The sequence below is a fragment of the Rhododendron vialii genome, chromosome 3a (assembly GCF_030253575.1).
Source record: "Rhododendron vialii isolate Sample 1 chromosome 3a, ASM3025357v1".
Classification (NCBI taxonomy): Eukaryota; Viridiplantae; Streptophyta; class Magnoliopsida; order Ericales; family Ericaceae; genus Rhododendron; species Rhododendron vialii.
In genome coordinates, this window is record NC_080559.1 from 33,963,177 (window position 1) to 33,971,094 (window position 7,918).

Here is a 7,918-nt window from a genome sequence, read left to right on the forward strand (position 1 = left end):
TTTTTAACGAGTAAAAAATAAAGAGATGTTAATAAATCTTACCCTTTTAAATCAAAACAACTCCTCTAAGATAGTTTTCTATCATTACTATTCGAAAGGGATAGTTTTCTATCATTACTATTCGAAAGGGTGAATTTTTAGATAGTAGTTACTTTTGTCTCATTGATTCATAAGTTTGGACAAACAATAGTCTATTTGAGATATTGGTAAAACACACATAGAAACCACATAGAGTTATTGTCACTTTTAATAGGTGAATGGGGTCTTTGTCATTAAAAAACCTTAGGAGGTGTCAATGACATTTACCCCAAAACAAATAAAAATCGAGATTGTTGGTGTTTCCAATGATGCCAAACGAGGTCGATGCAAAGGAAAACGATGCGATACTGTAACGTGGTATGTCAAAGTTTGTTTAATCAAAGCTTTAGTATTCATGCCCTTCTGCATTTGATAATTCAAGTGATGAAATGATACGTCACATTACGAATTATGGAGAGTAATGTGTCGAAATCACGAGATGAAGAGCCTAATGCAAGGGTGTAATTGAAACAAAAATTAGATAACAGTTGGCGTATGTAAGTCTTCATGGGGTTCGCTGATCATTTTCATGATTTAACCTGAATCAATCATTTTAAAGGCTTGTTAAGCATAACATTTATGTTAAAAAGCAAGAACAATTGATTAATTGAAACAAAATAATGAGATCCAAGAAAATTTAACAGAAACAAATACTGTAAATGTTTATTCTCCATGTGTTCGTATGTTTGAATTCTACGAGGACCAAACATTTCAAACTTTAAGTGGTTACTAGAGAGTTTGTCCGACGGTTAATCTATACAAGATCGGAACTCACGGCTCTCTTCTGTTCCAAAAAAGTTGGACAAAGAACTGTACTACTGTTTTTGGGTTTTCTGAAGAGAATATTCGGATCATTCCATGGCATATACTCGGAATTGTGGAATTTGAAGACTTGGGAAAATACTTTATTTCCTGTTTTCCCTCATCGATCTTGCTTCTCCTCTAGGAACTCTCCCCATAAACCTCTCCACAGATGTCGCTATACCTTCAATGGAAAAAAACGGAAGGTCTCTTTCTCACTATGTTGCTTTTCTCTTCATTCATTTTCAAATTTCAATGCATGCGGGACCTGAAAACCCTGTATTGCGGCATGCCCCTATTATTTTTTACAATAAAAAAGAAACAGCTAAAATGGGCTTGAAGTTCTTCTGTGTGTTTTTTATGGTTTTTAGGTTGGCAGGTTTGCCGACAACAATGGAACGCTACCAAGAACAGTGCTGTTCCTTTTGTTGTATTATTCTGTTTGAAAAGTTTTTTTGGAGCGTCGTGGGTAATTGAAAGTATGACTCATCATGCTTCTGTCGCGTAGCATGTGTCAGAAATGAGGCGCGTCGGATAACTTAAGTAGATTTGGCGTCCGTGGCTCAACTGGGCTCACTCAGCTAGCTAGCCGAGCTGCTTTTGAGACGTGACAATAGAACACTGTACGTGTCGTGAAATAATTAGTACCCATAAAGAGAGCATGAATGACCAAATTTTCTACTCCAACTATATAAAATCATGCCCTAAGCCTTGGAGGATTTAGCAATGGATCGTAGATGACACAATTTCTTCCTAATTTTATTGCAAATGTGTACTATGATCCGCATATTAGAGGGCGATTGCAAAGCCAATTTAAGGTTTAGAAGCTTGAAACGTACATAAAGGAGGAGTAATGTGAAAGAAAGGGGGAAAGTGAAGTGGCATATTCCAAAATGGGTTCCTTTGTGCTACCACAGTACTATTGTTATTATTAGCTTTAAATAGGGTTTGTGGTCCATCATCTTTATTCTATGTTATCTTATCATCCCATGCAATCTCTTCCAAATTTTTTTTTTCTGTGGTTCGTAATAACATGCATGTTTTGGGATAATCTTCACAATCACATTGTGTGGGAGTGCACTATATAAAGGTGTAGTATGCAATCCGAACTGCCCATACTACTGACTCTGCAGCACTATAGGGTTCTCGATTCCCACAATATAATAGTCCAAAGTAAAACGATTTCCTTCAAGTTTTCAATTAAAAGCTACATAAAACACTTTGCTATTACTATTTATTACATATATAAATAGTAATAAAATTTGGGCAAAATAGTAATAAAACGATTGCCTTGAAAGTTAAATTATACTCCTTCCGTCCCAAATTCTTTGTCCGGTCCGCAAAACACAGTGTTAAAAATAATACAATTTTTGCAAGAAAAAATCAAAAGTTTTTCAACAACTTACTAGATATCAATGAGTATTTTTAATTTGTGAAAAAAGTTTGAATTTTTTCTTAAAAAAAATTGCATTATTTTTAACATTCCGTTTACACCGGACAAAGAATTTGGGACAGAGGGAGTATAAAATTGCCCTTACATAGTACTTGTAAAATTTATCAATAATCGATTCGAGCATCTCCAATCTTAACACATTTTAAGATTCAAATTTAAAATTTGGACAAAACCCACAAAAAATTCTCTCCAATCTTTGACCCAAACCCTTCCATATTTTGGATTTTACCCATTTCTTTTCCCAAATTTGAGACAACCCAAGTCTCTCCATTTTTTTTCCCCAATATTTCAACAGCTCTCTTCTCTTTTCAACGGTTCATTCCATGCTATTTTGAGAGTATGGCGTTGGCTTTCCCAAATTTGGATACCAGCAACTCTCTCTCTCTCTCTCTCTCTCTCTCTCTCTCATGGCCGCTGCCACCAAAACGAGTTCCTACAAATGGGAAAGAAAGGAGGATATATGGTTCAGAATTTTGTGGGTGGTGGTAAGTGGTAGGTAGACTATTTGGGTGGTTAGAGGTTGGCCGAGTTCTTCTTCTTTTTCTTCACAACAGTCAGTCACTCTCTACCCGAATCAAATTTGTTCCATTCTATTATTTACATTATTGCCATTGAATACTTAAAAAATATATATTTGAATAAAATATCATTTTGCCATTGAAGTGAGTCCGACCCAAAATGAATTTTGACCCAAATTTGAATAAAATTTTGGGTTAGGGCTGGAGATGCATGTTTCTGGTGATGATAAATCTTCATTCTCTCTCTCTCTCTCTCTCTCTCTCTCTCTCTCTCTCTGTATGTTAGTACTATTATTTTCCCAGACCAATCCGGCCTAGAAATACAAGAACAAAGCCCGCTTCTAAGTTCTAAGGATCCAAACTTTAAGTGGGCCTTTTGGTGATCGAACAAAGCCCTTTTCTTATCAAGTAGGCTCGGTGTTACATCCCAAAACCCAAACATTAACACACACACAAAATAAAAACAGAAAGTTTGTACTTGCTCCCTAAACAAGTCCGTGCTTGACACGAGCTCCATATGATGTCACCCATAACCATTTTGGATGCATGATGTTCGGCGTCCACTTGGCTGAACACATGTTCGGAATAGGCCATTGGTCTGCTGAGTCATGATCTTCGGGTCGGGGCAGGCTCGTGCCTGTCCCGACCTTAAGTTCTCCACGAAATAGACTCGTGTTTCATGGGAGCCTGTCCCGGCCCTAAGATTTCCACGAAATAGACTCGTGTTTCATGGGCTTCAACAAACGGTTTTGCCATTTAACCCAGCCCATGTTGTTTGGCCCAACTGACTGGGCTGCCCGTATTGTCAGGTCTATTACGTTTGACGTTTCGGCCCACTACGCAATTTATATTACAAATTCACAATAAGTAAAATAGCCAGTACAACTTTATCGTTACATGATTAAAATTGAACACTCAATAAGATTAGCTGCTGGAGAGTGATGTTCTCGCAGCTCTCTTCACTAGCTAGATGACGCTTTTCCCTCTGTCCTGAATTTTCTTCGGAGCATCTCCGACCAATCTGTAAAACATAAAAATAGAGAACTGATATAACATATTAAGGAAATATTTTGTAATTTATCTTATCTTTTTTTACTTTATGAGAGAATATTGGAAGGACCCAACGTCCTTTTTAGAGATTTGGTCTCCAAATTTACTTTTGGGTCTCCAAAAATAGAGACCCTACTCCCATGCATTTTGGAGACCAAATCTCTAAAAAGTACCATGATTCCTTCCAAGATTCTCTCATAAAGTGCAAAAAGAGGGAATAAATTACAAAATCTCTCCTCTATATGTCACATCCATCCTCTATTTTTGTGTTTTAGAGGATGGGTTGAAGATGCACTTAATCATAGTACGTTAGCGCTTTTACTGTCCTAAAAATATTGTCCCATTGGAAGAGTAATAGACCAAAAGTGATGATTTTACTCTTTTGCCCTTACTTTATGAAATTAAGTAAATATAATGGTGATATTTTGAAGGGTAAACAGAGAAAAGAAAAAAATATGACAAATGCAATGATCATGTTCTCCTAATAAGTTGGAATCTCGAAAATGCACCACTAAATTAGAACGGAGGGAGTAATATATAGTACGTACAGACACTAAAAGAGAAAAAATCAATTAATCCCTACCTAACCGCGACTTTCTCAAATTTTCACAATCCTTGCATCTCATTAACAGGTCTTCAATTAATCCCCCACCTAACCGGCTTTCTCAATTTTTCACAATCCTTACATCTATCTCATTAACATGTTGTATAATTTTTTTCCTCGGTTCATTTTTTTCCTTTAATGTTAGCTTAATTAGTTAGATCGCTGGCCAGAACCCTAATTCCCAGCTATCGAGTCCTGAGTACCTCATTATATGAGAGAAAAAATAGCCACCCATTTTTTGGACCCCAATTGTTAAAAGGACCACTCGAGTCCTGAGTACTATAGTTTTCATTAAACGTTGGTGGGTAATGAGTCTGTGGCCCGTTTCTATTTTGGGACCTTTTTTTTTTCTGTACCCATGTGGTCCGTTAATTAATTTTCTTACCAATAAGGCAATAAAAGAAGTAAAAGCCCAATTAAGACATAACGCAAAGATAAATAACCAACCACTTTTGGGTTGGTTTGTCGTACATGATCCCCTCCAGGCTACACTGTGTATAGACTCAAGGGGGAGAGTCTCCACCACAAAGTAATTTTTCCTTTTTTTGTCGGCATGTCCACCACAAAGTTGTAGTTGCGGCAATAGGAAGGCACGTTTTCAACCAACCGGAAAATACAATTAATAAATGCAAGAAAATATTACAACTAAAGCGGACACCATCGGTTTGAAAATACAGAGGAAAAAAAAAAAACAAACCAATAACCATTTGGAGCCAAAACGCTGGAGTCGGACCCGTCAATTACACTTGTAAAGAGGGGTTGGAGTGGCCAAGACTGGAGGGGTCAGGTATGAATATAGAGCAGACTCTCTTGGATGGACCCGCCGCACCAATTTAAACTCGTTTTTGCCGCAGACTGAAGGCTGAAGCCGCTGCAGACGCTGCTACCGTCGTCGTTGTACTGGTTCTAGTTCTGGCTCCTGAATTCAAAAATGATAAGGAGAGTGGGAGGTCTCATCTCCCTAATTAGGAGAGAGTCTCAACCACCTACAACCATGGGTCTAGAAAGAAAATAGAAGGATATGAGAAAGCTGGAGATTGGGGATTGAGAGGAGAGGAGGAAGGAAGGGGGGGGGGGGTGGCGGGAAAGGAGGGGGCGGTGGGGAATGTGGGGCGGGGGAGGTGGGGGCGGAGGGTAACCCACCCCAGAGCTTCTCTCTAGCTGCTTACTTTCTACACTTTCTAGTGGGGAGGGAGGGGGGCTGCTGTCCCCTTGGGGCAGCATGCTGCTGCGTCCAATTTTGGGGCCCATCCCGGTCTCGCTCCGATGATCGGAATCGTTCACTTTGTAGAGCTCGTCGAGTAGAACAGCTATGAAAAAAATCAGCTTAATTGGATATCATTAAGTGCCTGATCAGAACCTTTTTATCATAAAAAGAATGGATCCGAAACACTGGATCAAATTCACTGTAACCGATGGACTGAGAGTTATAGGGGCTCCGATCAGGTATTTAATGATATCCAATTAAGCTGATTTCTTGCATAGTTGTTCTACTCGACGAGCTCTATAAAGTGAACGATTCAGATTATCGGAGCGAGACTGGGGTGGGCCCTAAAATTGGGACAGCAGCCCCCCCGCGCCCTTCTAGTGGAGACATAAGAAGGCACTTAGAATGCATAGATGATACATATCGGTAGGGGTGAGAATTTCAAACACGCCACGAAATAAGCGGGTTATGGTTGATTATTTTTGACATAAAAAACTAATATGACATGACACGATAACATGAAAAGTTAAACATATCGGATTAGGGTTGAAAGAATTTTGATACAAACACGGCACGACACGACGCGGGGTGAGAATTTATAAAAGGACACAATAACACGACACGAATCAGACATGAAGTTAGTGGGTTAGGGTCGGCTATTTTTGACACGAAATACGAATATGACACGACTCAATAACATGAAAAGCTAAATAGGTCGAGTTATGGTTTTGAGATTTCTGACACGAATACCACACGATACCCACACCCTTAGATATATGTAGCTTTTTGACCATGTTTTTTGTTTTTGTAATGCAGAGTATTGTTTGGGTCAGCTAGCGCACCATAAACTAATTCATACAGCTCATCTCACAATTCTTTTCACATTTACACGTGACGTGAAATGGCCCCAAAAGTTGTTGCAATAAGGATCAAACTTGAGATCTTAGAAGAAATCTAGCAAACCTCTAAATCTCAAGCCAAGACCACCAAGCCACCGGACCAATCTCTCTGGGCTAACCATGTTCTTGATCTTAATCATGTTCTCATGAATCTCATGTACAAAACTAGAAGAAGTTTTCCCTTTGCTTTATAAACACATGCATGAATGACCAACATCGATCAAAACCTGGCTACAAGAAGTTATCCCTTTGCCTTCGTTTTGTAAACATATATATACATGAGCCCACATAATATGTACAAATTATAACCATATATGTTTGATTCCTTGACAAAATCTATGGAACGTGTGTATCGTAATCTTATAGATCGATGGATAAACCAAATGAGGGATAAGAATGGCGTTACGATGTTTGTACCTAAATCTTTTTTAGATGAGTACACTCACACTCTAGGGCTAGTTTCTTATGTTTTGTCCTTGTTCAAATTTCTTTGGCATCTGTTAGTTTTTTATGTCATGTTAGTTTTTTATGTCAAGTTTTTATGAATCATTGGTTCGTCTCGACAACTTTTCTACTTTTTCTTGGACATTTTTAGAAATATTTGGGTAAAAGTCATAGTAAATTTTTACTTTTCCGGTTCCTCTCGTCAAAACGAACTAATAATTCACAAAATTTTGACATAAAAGTAACAAGTGCGATTTTTTTTAAATAAAGACAAAAACAAAAAGTCAGGTTGTACTAGTATTATTTCGTGAAACTAAAATTGAAAGTGTTGGGCTTCACCCACGTGTGATAATTTATCGAGAGGGTGCTTGGTAATTATTCGCGTGTAGTTATATTATATTCGGTTTTGGTTAGAGAATCAAATCCTATGACAAGTTGGAGGAGTTCCATACTTGGCGGCATTACTATGGAAGAGTTTCCTTCTTGGTGCATTTCCTAGTCCGAGTAGGAAAAGGAATTATAAGGCAATAGGAAGCCTTGGAGGTCAAGACTTAATACTCTATAAATACCGAGGCGTATTTGAGATTTATGTGTGACATAATGTGAGGGAGAGGGTGAGGCGAGTGCGGGGGGCCGAGTTGTGGCCTCCCGGAGAGGAACCGGCGTGTGGTTCCCAAAGAGTTTTTTCATCTTTATTGTATATTGTGTGAATATATAATTGAAGGAAGTTTTTCTCTGAAATCACTGCGTTGTTTGTGTGCATGGTGTCCCTCACGGTCCTAACAATTGGTATCAGAGCAGGGTTGAAGAAGAGGGTCACCAGAAAAACCACGGGTTCGATTTCTGGAAAAAAAAAAAAAAAGA